General features: G+C 43.8%; 1 protein-coding gene across 1 annotated transcript in view; it reads right to left on the reverse strand.

Annotated features, from left to right (window-relative positions):
- The window catches only part of ndp (norrin cystine knot growth factor NDP), a 21,342-nt gene extending 18,318 nt beyond the window's left edge, over positions 1–3,024 (reverse strand). Inside the window, exon 1 of the mRNA XM_036958690.1 lies at positions 2,763–3,024. The gene's annotated coding sequence lies outside the window, so the exon portion shown is untranslated. The remainder of the gene's footprint in view (positions 1–2,762) is intronic.
- Positions 3,025–18,414: the final 15,390 nt, after the last annotated feature.

Raw genomic sequence — 18,414 nt, forward strand, 5'->3', positions numbered from 1 at the left:
CCCTCATAGATGGATGGACACACACATGCCTACACGCATGCACGGTATGCACGCACGCACACACATACAGACACACACACACACACACACACACATCGGTCGGACTCCACATGTGTCTGGAGAAGTGTGTGACGCTTCAAACACACCTCCGCTCCTCCTACTCCTCTCCAAACAATTCTAGAACAGTCATTTCACACCACAGAGGACACACACACACACACACACACACACACACACACACTTTTTGCACAAACTGTTTCTCAGCTGGTGTCATTGGCTTCTACTGAAGTGAGATGTCTGGATGGAAGTATGCGTTGTTTCTTTCTCTCTGTCTCTCTCTCTATCCATCACTCTGTCTCTCTTTCTCTCTCACCACCTCATTCCATGTCTCAGTGTCTGTCTCTCTGTCTCACTCTATATCTCTTACCACCTCCTTCCATGTCTCTGTGTCTGTCTCTCTGTCTCTCTCTCCCACCTCCTCTCTGTCTATCTCTATATACTGTTTTCCAATCTTTCATTCTCTCTCTCTCTCTCTCTCTCTCTCTCTCTCTCTATCTCCTTGTCTTTCTGTCTGTTTGTCTCCTCCTTCGTGACCCCTCCTCATCTCTGTCTCTCTGTCTCTGTCTCTGTCTCTCACTGTCTCTGTCTCTCTGTCTCCATCTCTGTCTCTCTCTCTCTCTATCTCTCTCTCTATCTCTCTCTCACACTCTCTGTGTGTTAGATGAAGGTAGTAGTGTAGGAAGGACTGTAACTCATCTATCATATCTACCTACCACAGAGTCCATTATAACTGTCATTAAGTTCACACACAGCATGAGGCCATGACCCAGTTCTAAACCTGACGCACGCAATCACACAGACCCACACACACACACACCACAAACGACATGTCCCTAGGCTACATCATTCACACACACACCACAAACGACATGTCCCTAGGCTACATCATTCACACACACACACCACAAACGACATGTCCCTAGGCTACATCATTCACACACACACACCACAAACGACATGTCCCTAGGCTACATCATTCACACACACACCACAAACGACATGTCCCTAGGCTACATCATTCACACACACACACCACAAACGACATGTCCCTAGGCTACATCATTCACACACACACACCACAAACGACATGTCCCTAGGCTACATCATTCACACACACACACCACAAACGACATGTCCCTAGGCTACATCATTCACACACACACACCACAAACGACATGTCCCTAGGCTACATCATTCACACACAACATACTTCGCTATGTAAATCCTCTCAACACAAACTCCCTCCACACCCTCACATAAACACACACTCTCCCTGCACACCCTCACATGAACACACACTCTCCCTCCACACACCACCGTGTACAAACGTCCACATGCACACCTTCTAGTTATGTCATCTTCTGTCTGTCTGTCTGTCTGTCTGTCTGTCTGTCTGTCTGTCTGTCTGTCTGTCTGTCTGTCTGTCTGTCTGTCTCCCTAGGCAACTACTGCCTGCCAGTCCCACAACTGCAGTGGAGGAGATGGAGGTATGGGGGAGTTTTTGTAGGTAGAAATGTTGTTGTCTGTTATTTTTCTCTCTCTTCTCCCTCTTTATATCCTTCTCTCCCTCTCTAAATTCTGCGGCATCGTCAACTCTCTTTCTCTCTGCCCCTCCCTCCCTCCCTCCCTCCCTCCCTCCCTCCCTCCCTCCCTCCCTCCCTCCCTCCCTCCCTCCCTCCCTCCCTCCCTCCCTCCCTCCCTCCCTCCGCCCTACAGTGACATTCTGATGTATATGTCTACCTTCATATTGAGTATTAAAATACTTCCAACAACATTACATAGTTTGGATTACAATATCTACCCATGTGAGTAGTTGTAGTATACCACATACCAGTCCACTATGTCATCATCACAGTCCTTAAAGGCTAAATCTGATTTCTGGTCATTTTTATGAGTCATATACAACCATTGATTCTTGAAGAATGTAAATGCTATATCATTACCCAAAACGCAGGGCTTCATTTCGTGTAATAAGTCTTTGGAAACAAACAGTGTATAGTTTCAAAACATTTCATTTTGGTTGATGCGTCGATCCTCAGCCCCAGTATGCTTTTAACCAGAACAGTGCCTGAGCACATAGGATAGAAATACCTCCGCAGAGTTGGAGAGAATACATACCTGAGATAGTACATGGCTGGATGACTAGGCAATGAGCTGACGCAGCCAGGGAGCATCTAAACCAATTCCTCAACCACCCTTTATTGGTTCTGAACATACTGCTATTATATATAGTCTACCTATTGATGGATGGTATGACAGTACATTTATTTATGTACCTGTGTAGTACATTATAAGCTGAGGCAATCAGTTGAACAATGCTGTGTTGTAATTATGCTACTTTCAGTTTGAACATGAACCGGTTACTGGTAATATACCTTTTCCATGGAAAATATGATAGCATACCTATTCTGTCTATCTGCATAGGAAATGGCTAAGTGGAGCCCCCATGCTTAACTTCACAACTAGAAAATACATAACAAATGCTTTAAACCAAGGTGTCAACCAGCCTACATTCATTACACTGCTTATCGCCCCATACATGCAGATTACGATGGAATTACAGTTTTTAACAATAAACCAAAGTGCGGAGGACACCCAGTGATCGTAAGCCTCAAATCCAGAGAAGGTGAACAGATCCTGGGTTGCGAGCGAGAGGAGTCCTGGGTCACCTCCAGATCTCTAGTGGTCCATGGTGGTCTTACCTTCAACCGGCCACCGCAGACAGAAAGACAGGAATATCCAACAGCTGCGGCTGATCGGACACAGCCAGTGGAGTCTCCTTTCCACAATCTCTTTTCAATACCTCTGTCCCCCCTTTCACTTGCTCCCCTTCTCTCTTCGTCTCTCTCACACAGACTTGCGCTGACTGATCGTGTGAGCTCTGCTCTCCCCCTCGCTCTTTCATTCGCTCACTCTGTCTCTCTCTGCTCTCCCTCCCTCTCGTTCTGCTCACTCAGTCACTCACTCATTCTCTCTCTCCCTCTCTCTCTCTCTCCCTCTCTCTCTCTCTCTCTCTCTCTCTCTCTCTCGCACGCTCTCTCTAACCCTTTCTCTGTTATTCTCTCTACCTCTCTCTTTCTTTCTATTTCTCTCTCTCTCTCTCTTTATCTCTATGCCTGTCTCTGTCTTTCTCACACTCTCCCTATATGACAGGGGAAATGGAAAGCGAATGGGTTGGATGCTATGCGTTGGAGGATGGTGGTCAGATGCGGAACGTGACACAGCATACATACATCACACACAAACACACACATACACCAGCTGACACACCGACACGCTCCCACAAGGCAAATTGGCATTCCAGGTCCGGACTGCTGTGCTCTGCTTACGACATCAGAGGGCTGACCAAAAGCCTGGGCCAGTTTTACGAAGCTGGGGTTATAAAACTGTTAGCAGAATTAGCTTATTTAAAAACAACTGGTCCTCGGCCTTCCTCTTCACAGGCTTCCACCCTCTGTAAGACACCAGGGGGTTGGGGTGAGGAGGGGGAGGGAGCGAAGCGGGGCTGGGGGGGGGGGGGGGGGGGGGGGGTGCACTGTAACTTACCTCTGCTGGCTGTACCGGTAGAAGCCTCTGGTCACAAGTCAGAGTGAAATGAAGAATAGGATCAACCTCTAATTTGACAAACAACTGAAAAAAGGGAAACAACAATAGGTTTCTTGTGTTTGGTATGTCAATATCCCCCCTGCAATTTTACCAGGTTGTTATTGTAAAGATAATTTATTGTGGAGAAACACCCAGTTAACTTTCCTGTCCTAAACTGTCTTGACAGGGAGATAGACAGCCTGAAGACAATAAGACAATAACATAAGATGGGTGACAGATGCAGGATGAGTAATGATAGATGATAAAATGTAATGAGCCATTTTGAAGCAGAGCCCATCGTTAGTGAGAAACAATAGTAGTCATACCTTCTCCCAAGGCGGACACAGACGCTGCCAAAAATATTACATCTTTCATGTCTCTTTTCTGAAGGCATTTGTGACATTTTTACACAATTTGAGACACAAAGAGAAGATCAATATGACTAGGAATACACACACACACACACACAATATGACTAGGAATACTGGCATCAGCGTTGAGAATATAATCTGCTAAATGAGGTATGGATCCCATCCACAAAGACCAAGTTTAGAGTAGAGCAAGAGAGACAGACAGAGAGAGAGACACAGAGAGAGAGACACAGAGAGAGAGAGAGAGAGAGAGAGAGAGTGAGAGAGAGAGAGAGAGAGAGAGAGAGAGAGAGAGAGAGAGAGACACTGAGACAGAGAGAGAGACAGAGACAGAGACAGAGAGAGCGACAGAGACAGAGACAGAGAGAGAGAGACAGAGAGAGAGAGAGAGAGAGAGACAGAGAGAGAGAGAGAGAGAGAGAGAGAGAGAGAGAGAGAGAGAGACAAAGAGGTGGTAGAGAGATAGAGACAGAGAGAGAGAGAGAGAGACAGAGAGAGAGAGAGGGGGGAGAGAGAGAGAGAGAGAGGGGGGGGGAGAGAGAGAGAGAGAGAGAGAGGGGGGGGGGGGGAGAGAGAGAGAGAGAGAGAGAGAGAGAGAGAGAGAAATATACTTTTTTAAACCTTTTTGAGTGCAATATTTGCTGTTAGTTTTTTGTTGATGTTGTTTTGTGTCTTCTCACTTTTGTGTATTCTTTATTTAACTTGCTTTGACAATGTAAACACATGCCAATAAAGCCCCCTTGAATTCAAATTGAGAGAGCGAGAGAGAGAGAGAGAGAGAGAGAAATATGTCATCTTTGGATTCCAGTGTCTTTAGGGACTTGTGTTAGAGACGCATTCTTTCACCGTTGGAGACACCGAAGATGAAGAGAAACAACATGCTGTAACAAAAGGTATTCAACGTGTTTTAAACAATAGGCGCCTGAGACAATCTGAGAATAACAACCAAGCCTAGTCAAGGATGACTGAGTGAGTATTATAATACAAGCTGTGTGTGTGTCTAATAACATATGCTGAGATAATCATTCATATCACAGACAGACAGCCTGGTATGCAGAGTCTAAACTCTCGGGGGAAATAAGGGGGCGAGCCTCGCTCACTAAGTAGGGCACACTAAGTAGGGTTTGGGGGGGTCAAACGTTTAATAAGAAACACAATTATACCTGAAAGACCTTAGCTAATGCCAAAAATGTCTCACCTTCTGTCCTCTTCACACACAAACACACGCATACGCACACACACACACACACACAAACATCCCCTCACCTCTCTCTGACAGGAGTGATTTGGAGTGGAATGTTACACCTCACCAACCGACACCTTGGAGAGATCCAAGCAAGTGTACTTCTATTTGAAAAACAGTTTTAAAGGATCACCTCAGTAATTTTCAGTGGAAAACAGAATACAAATTATTCACTGGAGGGAAATCTGAGTGTCACTTTTTGGCATTAGAGGTGGTGTTAGCGAGAGGTGGTGACATAGATTAAATGAGTCTAGCTGATATATCAAAATATACGTAATGTTGTTCCATTACAGCGAAAAGACAATGTAAATCACACATGAAGTTATTTAACTCTGAGAGAGTGTGTAGTACTGTGGATGGTGTGTTAGAACAGGGAGGAGGAGGAGGATGGAGGAGGAGGAGGATGGAGGAGGATGGAGGAGGAGGATGGAGGAGGAGGAGGAGGAGGATGGAGGAGGAGGAGGAGGATGGAGATGTGTGTATGTGTGCTCCTATGTGTGTGTGTGTGTGTGAACTTGTGTATGTTTGTGCGCTTGTGTGTGTTACTTTGTGGATTAGTGTGTGTGTGTGTGCGTGTGTGTGTGTGTGTGTGTGTGTGTGTGTGTGTGTGTGTGTGTGTGTGTGTGTGTGTGTGTGTGTGTGTGTGTGTGTGTGTGTGTGTGTCCGTGTGCATCCTATATGTGTTGAAGCTGACAGCTGCTCTCTGACAACACACTAACTGGAAAACCATCTCAGCACTGAAATCGTCCCAACATGGCCTCCACTAAAACCAGAATACAATTTCATGTTTGCCTCCGGTCTTCCAATGGTGACGGGGGGAACGGCAGTGGTCAGCAGGTCTACGGTGGCCTTGAATGGACACACTATGGATGGACTTGGGCTGGTTGATGTACAATAGGGGACTTTTATTCTCTGGAAATTATTTCCCTTCCACCTGAAAGTGTGTGTGGGGGGGGGGGGGGGGGGGGGTGTTGAAGAGGGCTTTTTGACTCATCACCTCTCATAACTGGATTATATGGTCAGGGTCACATAGCAGCTATACTGACACTTGATTCACAGATCCTAAGGACTTACCAACTCTCTCTGTCTTTTCTTTCTCCCTCTCCCCCTCCCCCTCTCTCTCTCTCTCTCTCTCTCTCTATCTCTCTCTCTCTCTCTCTCTCTCTCTCTCTCTCTCTATTCACTGGATCTGTCTGTTTTTCTCTTACCTTAACTCCCAGCAGCAGCAGCAGCAGCAGCAGTAGGCCCGGAGGTTTGTCCAGAGCCTCTTGGTGTTATTGCGTGAGAAACACATTCAGTCTTCATTTAGGAGATTAATTTCCAGCCTCGTTTCAAGCTACATGAAAAAAGGGAAAGGCCCCATAATTTTGGGAGATTTATGTAGACCAGTGCGCAACAGAAAAACAGGCCTGTTTGCCTCCAAAATGAGTTCCGCCGGGAATTAAAGTCTGAATGAAAATAGTCCCCTAGAAGTAATTTACAGCCGGTGTAGAATAACTTCTCTTCATTTTAGCAGTTAGAATAATGTATGTTCCCTGCCAAAGACAACCTGTGTGTGAGTGTGTGCATGTGCATGTGTGTGTGTGCCTGCATGTGTGTATGTTTGATGACTGTACCAGGTTTGGCTGAGAGTTGGGGAATAGACTTCTGCTGAACAAGTGTTCAGAACCTTTTAGGCGGAGGTAGTAAATGGATGACATCAGAGAATTGTAGAATTGTCTGAAGAAGTATGGAATTTTGACTTATTTTCTTTTGAGCCTTTTTCTCTGAGCTGAGCCGATTATCATTGATGCACACAAACACACAGGCCCACGCACACATCAGTCCTTATCTCCACACAGCAGTTCATGCAGATGTCCCGAGAGATGAGCTATTCAGAGCGAGACAACGAAGAAGAAAGAGATACTCTGAAAAAGAGGAGGGAGGGAGAGAGATTCAGAGACAGAGAGAGAGAGAGTAACTATCTCCCCATGTGCACCTGGGTCATCGGTTGACCATTTGAAAGTCGGCTTTTAATCCGACCCCTCCACCCCTCCCTATCCCTCCCGCCTTGCTCTGCGTGCCAACACCTATAGGTACTGAGGAATCACAGGAATGAAGGGATTATGAAGCAGCCAAAACCAGTCTCCTAAAGTCTCTTCAATTTTCTCTTCATCTGCATTAAACTAAAAGCATCGTCATCTCTTGTCCAGCAGGGGCCTGTTGTATTGAATGTTAATGCAGTTACCCTAAGGGTAAAATGTGTTGTTTTGTGATACCATGGTCAGGTTGAAACCTCATTGTTTTTTAATAGCCACCACAAAGAAAATGTCTTCATCCGGTTGTAATCTAATCTTTTTGTAACTAGTTACCTGCATATTCTACATGCATGGCTGTATGTCAGATTATATGTCAGATAGATTAGCCTGTGCCTCGACCTTTGACCTATCCACTGTTAGAGGGCAAGGTGTCAGTGAGAATCAGCTTGAACACAGAATGTCCTTGTGCTTGTCGCATATCTCCTGTTAAAGAGTCTGTCATTAAACACACATACTAGGAAACTTTTCCCTGTCGTTCACTGGGGTCTGTAACAATTCAGTCCTTACCATATTGGCCCTGGCAGCATCAAGCAAGCATTCCTCTGTTCACACATGTAGCTAACACACGCGCGCACGCAGGTGCATGCGCACACACTCACAGGTTCACAGGAGACCTTTTAACCTCAGAGACTTTTAGGACCTTTTCCGGCGCATGGGTTTTTACAGTGTTTTACAGTCAGTGGAGGGAGGGAGCAGGACGACAGCAAAGTTAAACAAGGACAGGATGACTTTACACACTCATTTAGTAGAACGAGGAAAGACTCGCCACCCAGTTGTCTTCTCCTGTCTTCTCCATCCCTACTTCTCAGGTCACACCAAAGAGTAACCTGCTGTGTCCTGGTAACTTCTAGGGTCTAAACGTAGACTATGGCTTAGGCCTTTTTTATGTCCTGGTAACTTTGTCTTTGGTCCAGGGACTGCATTACCTGGTGCAATGGGAGAGAGGGGGTGAGGAGTATTGTCCCTCCTCACAGTGTTTCGAGAGATGAAATAGATGGATAAAGTTGGGTGGCAATGAGCATGTTGTCACAGGCTACTGGGAGATGAAGAGAGAGGGGTAAGGGTTGAGGGGCCAGGGGTGTGTGGGTGTGGGGGAGGTCGTCTTGTCTCATCACAGCACTTAACTGGATTATTAGGTCAGGGTCACATAGCAGCTATACTGACATCTGAGTCACAGGTCCTATAGACTCTCTCTCTTTCTCCATCTTCTCTCTCTCTCTCTCTCTCTGTCTCTCTCTGTGTGTGTGTGTGTGTGTGTGTGTGTCTTTCTCTCTCTTACTCCCTCTCTTTATTCCCATTTCTCCTTGTTTTTTCTCTTTCTCTCACCGCCTCTCTCTCTTTTCTTTCTTTCTTTCTTTCTTTCTCACTTCCCTTCATTGTCTTTCTCCCCTCTCTCTCTTGCTCTCTTTCTCTCTCTCTCGCTATTTTCTATGTCCTGGTAACTTTGTCTTTGGTCCGGTTACTGCATTACATGGTGCGATGGGAGAGAGGGGGTGAGGAGTATTGTCCCTCCTCACACTCTGTTTCGGGAGGCATAAAAGGCCAAGTATGCGCTCAAGCCTCCCCTTCTCCCTTCCTCCCCCTTTTCACCCGCTCCCTCCCAGCAACGTCAGCCTTTGTTTCAGGGGGTGGCGTTTGGCGGCAGCGGGCAGGATTGTGTGTGTGACTCGAGAAGGCTAATATTTTAGTAGGTGTGAAAGCAGACAGTGAAGACCCGATAATGCCCTGGGTGATGTCATGTGCCCGTGTTATAGAGGGAGATGTGTGTGTTTGTTTGCTGCACACGTGTGTGTGTGTGTGAGCTTGTGTGTGTGTGTGTAAGAGGGATGGATTGGGATCTCTTTGTTCCCTGTTTAAGAGGCGGGGGATTGGATGGTTAATTAGCGAATTGTTCAGTTATCCCCCGGACAAGGGAAATTGATCAGTGACATAGATGAAGGCTCTGATTTCAACCAACCTGCCGACCCCCCCCCAACACCACACACAATTCCCCATTGACGACCAGCAAACAGGCTGCCCTAAGAATGTCATGGTAATTTGATTTGTTTTTTATTAGGACCTCCATTAGCTGACGCCAATGGCTACAGCTAGTCTTACTGGGGTCTGACACATAACAAAAAATACATTACACACTAAATACTTTACAATTTACATACATTTAAAAACATGAACATGTAGTGTGTGTGTGTGTGTGTGTGTGTGTGTGTCTATCAGTTACACATGCATGTCATTACATACACACAACAAGTAGGTCACATGGGGGAGAGGCCGTGTGTCGTGAGGTGTTGCTTTATTTGTTTTTTTGAAACTAGGTTTGCGTTCACTTGTGCTATATAAGATGGAAGGGATTTCCATGCACTCATGGCTCTGTATAATACTTCATGCTTCCTTGAATTTGTTCCGAACCTGGAGACTGTGAAAAGAACCCTGGTGCCATGTCTGGTGGGGTAAATGTGTGTGTCAGTGCTGTGTGTAAGTTGACTATGCAAACAATTTGGAATTTCCAACACATTAATGTTTCTTATAAAAACAAGAAGTGATGCAGTCAGTCTTTCCTCAACTCTCAGCCAAGAGAGACTGGCATGCATAGTATTACCATTAGCCCTCTGATTACAATGAAGAGCAGGACGTGCCGCTCTGTTCTGGGCCAGCTGCAGCTTAACTACATCTTTCTTTGCAGCACTTGACCATATGACTGAACAATAATCAAGATAAGATTAAACTAGAGCATACAGGACCTGCTTTGCAGAGTGTGGTGTCAAAAAAGCAGAACATCTCTTTATCACAGACAGACCGCTCCCCATCTTTACAACCATTGAATCTATGTGCTTTGACCATAACACCAAGTAATTTAGTCTCTTCAACTTTTTCAACAACCACACCATTCATTACCAGATTCAGCTGAAGTCTATAACTTAGGGAATGATTTGTAACAACTACAATGCTCTTAGTTTTAGAGATGTTCAGGACCAGTTTATTAATGGCCACCCATTCCAAAACAGACTGCAACTCTCTGTTAAGGGTTTCAGTGACTTCATTAGTTGTGGTTGCTGATGTGTATATGGTTGAACCATCAGCATACATGGACACACATGCTTTGTTTAATGCCAGTGGCAGGTCATTGGTAAAAAAAAATAGAAAAGAGTAGAGGGCCTAGAGAGCTGCCCTGCGGGACACCACACTTTACATGTTTAACATTAGAGAAGCTTCCATTAGATATATACAGTTGAAGTTGAAAGTTTACATACACTTATGTTGGAGACATTAAAACTCGTATTTCAACCGCTCCACAAATTTCTTGTTAACAAACTAAAGTTTTGGCAAGTCGGTTATGACATCTACTTTGTGCATGACACAAGTAATTTTTCTAACAATTGTTTACAGAAATGTTATTTCATTTATAATTCACTCTATCACAATTCCAGTGCGTCAGAAGTTTACGTACACTATGTTGACTGTGCCTTTAAACAGCTTGGAAGATTTCAGAAAATTTTGTCATGGCTTTAGAAGCTTCTGATAGGCTAATTGTACCTGTGGATGTATTTCAAGGCCTACCTTCAAACTCAGTGCCTCTTTGCTTGACATCATGGTAAAATCAAATAAAATCAGTCAAGAAAATTGCCATAAAAAAAAACCCGCCATAAAAAGGCCAGACTACGGTTTGCGACTGCACATGGGGACAAAGATCATACTTTTTGGAGAAATGTCTGGTCTGATGAAACAAAAATAGAACTGTTTGGCCATAATGACCATCGTTATGTTTGGAGGAAGAAGGGGGAGGCTTGCAAGCCGAAGAACACCATCCCAACCATGTAGCACGGGGGTGGGAGCATCATGTTGTGGGGGTGCTTTGCTGCAGGAGGGACTGGTGCACTTCACAAAATAGATGGCATCATGAGGGAGGAAAATGATGTGTATATATTGAGGCAACATCTCAAGACATCAGTCAGGAAGTTAAAGCTTGGTCGCAAATGGGTCTTCCAAATGAACAATGACCCCAAGCATATTTCCAAAGTTGTGGCAAAATGGCCTAAGGACAACAAAGTCAAGGTATTGGAGTGGCCATCACAAAGCCCTGACCTCAATCCCATAGAAAATTTGTGGGCAGAACTGAAAAAGTGTGTGCGAATAAGGAGGCCTACAAACCTGACTCAGTTCCACCAGCTCTGTCAGGAGGAATGGGCCAAAATTCACCCAACTTATTGTGGGAAGCTTGTGGAAGGCTACCCGAAAATGTTTGACCCAAGTTAAACAATTTGAAGGCAATGCTACCAAATACTAATTGAGTGTATGTGAACTTCTGACCCACTGGGAATGTGATGAAAGAAGTAAAAGCTTAAATAAATCATTCTTTCTACTATTATTCTGACATTTCACATTCTCAAAATAAAGTGGTGATCCTAACTGGCCTAAGACTGGGAATTTTTACTCTGATTAAATGTCAGGAATTGTGAAACATTTAGTTTAAATGTACTTGGTTAAGGTGTATGTAAACTTCCAACTTCAACTGTAGCTCTGAATCCATGATATGGCAGAGGTTGAAAAGCCATAACACGTATGTTTTCTAACACTAACATTGAGTGGCTGCTGCCAACATACTGACTCAACTCCAGCCACTTTAATAATGGAATAATTTATGTAAAAATGTATCACTAGCCACTTAAAACAATTCCACTTAATATAATGTTTACATACCCTACATTACTCATTTCATATGTATATGCTGTACTCTATACCATCTACTGCATCTTGCCTATGCCGTTCTGTACCATCACTCATTCATATATTTGTATATACATATTCGTCATCCCTTTACACTCGTATGTATAAGGTAGTTGTTGTGGAATTGTTAGGTTAGATTACTCGTTGGTTATTACTGCATTGTCGGAACTAGAAGCACAAGCATTTCGCTACACTCACATTCACATCTGCTAACCATGTGTATGTGACAAATAAAATTAGATTTGATTTTTAGCAGTACAGATGGTACTCATTTTCTAAGTGCAGCGATGTATTATAGGTAATGAATGTGTATGGGAACGCTTCAGACTTTGTTGTGCAGCAGAAATGTCAGTGTAACTCAAACCCAGAGGTTAGAGTCCCAGGTGGGGTCATACTTTAGCTGAACAGCACATGAAATTGCATATGTGAAAAACGTGAACATGTGTGGTTTAAAAAACACTTTATTTCACGTGTAAAATGTCACAAAGTGTTCCAAAAATACATTTTCACATGAGAAGTGTTCCAAAAATACATTTTCACATGAGAAGTGTTCCAAAAACACATTTTCACATGATTTGTGAAATCCTGTGGTTCAACACGTGATAACATAAAATTTCACTGTTAGGAATTGCTGTTCATTTTGGGCGAAATATTTTTCATTTTACTGTACATTTCCACAGTAATACGATACTGTATTAGTATTTTGCTATATACAGTGCATTCAGAAAGTATTCAGACCCCTTGACTTTTTACACATTTTGTTACTTTATAAAGTATAAAATTGATTCAATTGTTGTTGTTTTTTCTCATCAGGTTTTTTCTCATCAGGTTTTTAGATTTTCTTGCAAATGTATTAAAGTTTAAAACTGAAATATCACATTTGCACAGCGATTACAGCCTTGAGTCTTCTTCAAATGTATTCAAAATAAAAAATGGAAATATCACATTTACATAAGTATTCAGACCCTTTACTCAGTACTTTGTTGAAGCACCTTTGGCAGCGATTACAACCTCGAGACTTCTTGGGTATGACGCTACAAGCTTGGCACACCTATATTTGGGAAGTTTCTCCAATTCTTCTCTGCAGATCCTCTCAAGTTTTGTCAGGTTGGATGGGGAGCGTCGCTGCACAGCTATTTTCAGTTCTCTTCAGAGATGTTCGATCGGGTTCAAGTCCGGGCTCTGGCTGGGCCACTCAAGGACATTCAGAGACTTGTTCCAAAGCCTCTTCTATGTTGTATTGGCTGTGTGCTTAGGGTTGTTGTCCTGTTGGAAGGAGACCTTTCGCCCCAGTCTGAGGTCCTGCACGCTCAGGAGCAGGTTTTCACCAAGGATCTCTCTGTACTTTTCTCCGATCATCTTTCCCTCGATCCTGACTAGTCTCCCAGTCCCTGCCGCTGAAAAACATCCCCACAGCATGATGCTGCCACCACCATGCTTCACAGTAGGGATGGTGCCATGTTTCCTCCAGACACGCGCTTGGCATTCAGGCCAAAGAATCCACTCTTGGTTTCATCAGACCGGAAAATATTGAGAGTCCTTTAGTTGCCTTTTGGCAAACTCCAAGAGGGCTGTCATGTTCCTTTTAATGAGGAGTGGCCTCCGTCCACTATTGGTGGAGTGTTGCAGAGGTTGTCCTTCTGGAAGGTTCTCTCATCTCCACATAGGAACTCTGGAGCTCTCCCCCGATTGCTTAGTTTGGCCGGGCTGCCAGCTCTAGGAAGTGTCTTGGTGGTTCCAAACTTCTTCCATTTAAGAATGACGGAGGCCACTGTGTTTCTTGGGGACCTTCAATGCTGCATCATTTTTTGGTACCCTTCCCTTTGCTCTGACATGCACTGTCAACTATGGGACCTTATATAGACAGGTGTGTGCCTTTCCAAATCATGTCTAATCAATTGAATTTACCACAGGTGGACTACCAATCAAGTTGTAGAAACATCTCAAGGATGGTCAACGGATACCGGATGCACCTGAGCTCTATTTCGAGTCTCATAGCAAAGGGTCTGAATTCTTATGTAAATAAGGTATTACTGTTTTTTATTTTAACGTGTGTCAATCACAATGCACTTGGGTGGGCTACTTTTTTGGCCCATCCTGCAATTCAATTTGGCATGCCTCACTTGCAATTACATTTAAACTTATAGGATACTTTAGATGTGTTTATTATTTTATAGTAAGTTACCGGCTACTGAGTGGAAACAACGTTTAATGTATTTCAACAGCTGAACTCTATTAGACTAACTAAGTGCGGAGATGTATTATAGGTCATGAATCTGTAGGTGACTTCTGTGAATGCTACAGACTTCGTGGCACTGCAGAAAGATCTGTATACCCCTCAATCCAGAGGTTGTGACTTGAAATCCCAGGTGGGGTCATATTGAATGTCAGCACAAAGTAATCATGTGAAATGTACCACTAACCTTAAAAATCCCACACCATTTAATTACTTCCCTTACAAAAAAACACCTGAAATTTACAGTTTCACGTGCAGTTTTCTTTACATGTGAAAACAGAAGAGACAGAAGAGGTCAGTTTTTCCCATGTAGTTTCATGATATCACATGTTGAAATGTTGTCTCCCCATGTTGTCACATTTATTTCACACGAGATCATGTTTTCACATGCTCAAATGTTTTCACATGTGCAGCTTCATGTTATGACATGTTGTTTTTACACGTTTACACATGTTATCACATTAACTAGGATCACATGTGAAATTCATGTGGTTTTTCCGTAAGGGTGGACAGGTGTGAGAAATATGGTGGAAAATCCAGAAAACCTCAGCCATGGTTACAACAACCCAACACTTTTAAATCCTTGAGCAGGAGTGAAAGAAACACTTGGGGTTAGAGAATGGTACAGTCAGCAGGGCTACACAGCGCCTTCAGAAAGTGCCCCTTGACTGATTCCACATTTTGTTGTTACAGCCTGAATTCAAAATATTTTTCTTCTTCTCACCCATCTACACACAGTAAGCCATAAATCTTTCACATTTATTAAAAATAAAATACAATAATATCTCATTTACATCAGTATTCACACCCCTGAGTCAATACAGTCACCTTTGGCAGCAATTACAGCTGTGAGTCTTTCTGGGTAAGTCTCTAAGAGCTGTGCACACCTGGATGGTACAATATTTGCACATTATTATTATTTTTTATTATTCAAGCTCTGTCAAGTTGGTTGTTGATCATTGCTAGCAATAAATAAACGTCAGGTAGTGCTAAACACGGCTGCTAGAATTTTGACTAGAACCCCAAAAATGTATCATATTACTCCAGCGCTAGCCTCTCTACACTGGCTGGCTTCCTGTTAAGGCGAGGGCCTATTTCAAGGTTTTACTGCTAACCTACAAAGCATTACATGGGCTTGCTCCTACCTATCTCTCAGATTTGGTCCTGCTGTACATACCTACCAGTACGCTACGGTCACAAGAAAACAGCTGGAGGGCAGGGCTTTCTCCTTTAGAGCTCCATTTTTATGGAATGGTCTGCCTATCCATGTGAGAGACGCAGACTCGGTCTCAACCTTTAAGTCTTTATTGAAGACTCATCTCTTCAGTAGGTCCTAGGATTGAGTGTAGTCTGGCCCAGGAGTGTGAAGGTGAACGGAAAGGCACTGGAGCAACGAACCACCCTTGCTGTCTCTGCCTGGCCGGTTCCCCTCTCTCCACTGGGATTCTCTGCCTCTAACCCTATTACAGGGACTGAGGTGCTCTTCCATGCCGTTCCTAGGAGGGGTGCGTCACTTGAGTGGGTTGAGTCACTGACGTGATCTTTCTGTCTGGGTTGGCGCCCCCCCTTGGGTTGTGCCATGGGGGAGATCTTTGTGGGCTATACTCGGCCTTGTCTCAGGATGGTAAGTTGGTGGTTGGAGATATCCCTCTAGTGGTGTGGGGGCTGTGCTTTGGCAAAGTGGGTGGGGTTATATCCTGCCTGTTTGGCCCTGTCTGGGGGTATCCCCAGACATATCCCCAGCCCTAGGACCATGCCTCAGGACTACCTGGCCTGATGACTCCTCGCTGTCCCCAGTCCACCTGGTCATGCTGCTGCTCCAGTTTCAACTGTTCTGCCTGCGGCTATGGAACCCTGACCTGTTCACAGGACGTGCTACCTGTCCCAGACCTGCTGTTATCAACTCTCTAGAGACAGCAGGAGCGGTAGAGATACTCTGAATGATCGGCTATGAAAAGCCAACTGGCATTTACTCCTGAGGTGCTGACCTGTTGCACCCTCTACAACCACTGTGATTATTATTATTTGACCCTGCTGGTCATCTTTGAACATTTGAACATCTTGGCCATGTTCTGTTATAATCTCCACCCGGCACAGCCAGAAGAGGACTGGCCACCCTTCATAGCCTGGTTCCTCTCTAGGTTTCTTCCTAGGTTATTGCCTTTCTAGCCACAGTGCTTCTACACCTGCATTGCTTGCTGTTTGGGATTTTAGGCTGGGTTTCTGTACAGCACTTTGTGACATCAGCTGATGTAAGAAGGGCTTTATAAATAAATTGGATTGCTTGATTGATAGATAGCCATTTTCAAGTCTTGCCATAGATTTTCAAGCTGATTTAAGTCAAAACTGTATCTAGGCCACTCAATGTCATCTAAGCAACCCTAGTGTATATTTAGCCTGTGCTTATGTAACAGTATTGCTTCTGTCCCACTCCTCACCCCAACCTGGGCTCGAACCAGGTTAGAGCCAGGGACCCACTGACCACATCAACAAGTGCCTCCCACATTTACCCATCGCTCCACAGAAGCTGCGGGCGGCGCTTGCAGAGCAAGGCAAACAACTACTTCAAGGTCTCAGAGTCAGTGACGTCACCGATTGAAAAGCTATTAGCGCGCAACCCTCTAACTAGCTAGCCATTTCACACCGGTTACACTTAGCTCTATTCTGTTTCTTTTTATCCTAAAAAACTCCCTAGTCCTTGTCAATGATAAGCATACCAATAACATGATGTAGGCACCACCATGCTTGAAAATATGAAGAGTAGTACTCAGTGATGTGTTGGTTTTGCCCCAAACATAAAGCTTTGTATTCAGGACATAAAGTTCATTTCTTTGCCACATTTTTTTGCCAATTTTACTTTAGTGCCTTATTGCAAACAGGATGTTTTGGAATATTTTTATTCTGTACACTTCCTTTGTTTCACTCTGTCATTTAGGTTAGTATTGTGGACTAACAACAATGTTGATCCATCCTCAGTTTTCTCCTTTCAGAGCCATAAAATTCTGAAACTTTTTTAAAGTCACCATTGGCCTCATGGTAAAATCTCTGAGTGGTTACCTCCACAACGGCAAATAAGTTAGGAAGATTGCCTGCATCTTTGTAGTGACTGGGTGTATTGATAAAACATCCACAGTGTAGTGAATAACTTTACCATGCTCAAAGGGATATTCATTGTCTGCTTTTTATTTTTACACCATCTACCAATAGGTACCCTTTGTGAAGCATTGGAAAACCTCTGGTCTTTGTGGTTGAATCTGTTTGAAATGTACCGCTTGACTGAGAGACCGTATTGTATGTGTGGGGTACAGAGATGAGGAATCGTTCATAAATGTTAAACACTGTTATTACACAGAGTGTGTCCATGCAACTCATTATGTGACTTGTTAAGCACATGTTCACTCCTGAACTTATTTAATCTTGCCATAACAAAGAGGCTGAATTCTTATTGACTCAAGACATTTCAGCTTTTAGTTTTTGAATAATAATTTAAAAAAATGTCTAAAAACATTTCACTTTGACATTATGGGCTATTGTGTGTAGGCCAGTGACACAACATTAATACTTTCTCAAGGCAATGTAGCCTTCCTGGTTGTAGGCTAAGTGTGGATGCCTCTGCCCTGCCAGAAGCTTAACCTAAGCATGGTGGATCCCTTCTCAGGCCATTTCCCCTCTTATCAACTCAGCACTTTAGAGGGGATACAGAGGATCCAGTGTAATCATAATGAATGCGTGTGCCTGTCTGCCTGCGGAAGAAATATGGTTCTGGTTTAACGCCTCATTTCTTTTACAGTGTCTCTGAGGCCCTCTCCCTAACACACACAAACGCTGTCTTACTATACTTGTGAGGACTTTTTGGCGACCAACAATTGATTCCCATTCAAAATTCTATTTTCTCTAACCCCTAACCCTAACTCTTAACCCTAAACCTAATCAGTAACCTTAACCATAATTCTAACCCTAGCCCCTAAACCTAACATAGCATTTTTACAAGAGTTCTGGCAAAATTTCCTCACTTCTCAGAATTTTTGTTGGTTTACTATTCTTATGAGGACTTCTGGTACTCACAAGTATAGTAAAACGTGCACGCACGCGCGCACACACACACACACACACACACAC

The sequence above is a fragment of the Oncorhynchus mykiss genome, chromosome 22 (genome assembly GCF_013265735.2).
Source record: "Oncorhynchus mykiss isolate Arlee chromosome 22, USDA_OmykA_1.1, whole genome shotgun sequence".
NCBI classification, from domain to species: Eukaryota; Metazoa; Chordata; class Actinopteri; order Salmoniformes; family Salmonidae; genus Oncorhynchus; species Oncorhynchus mykiss.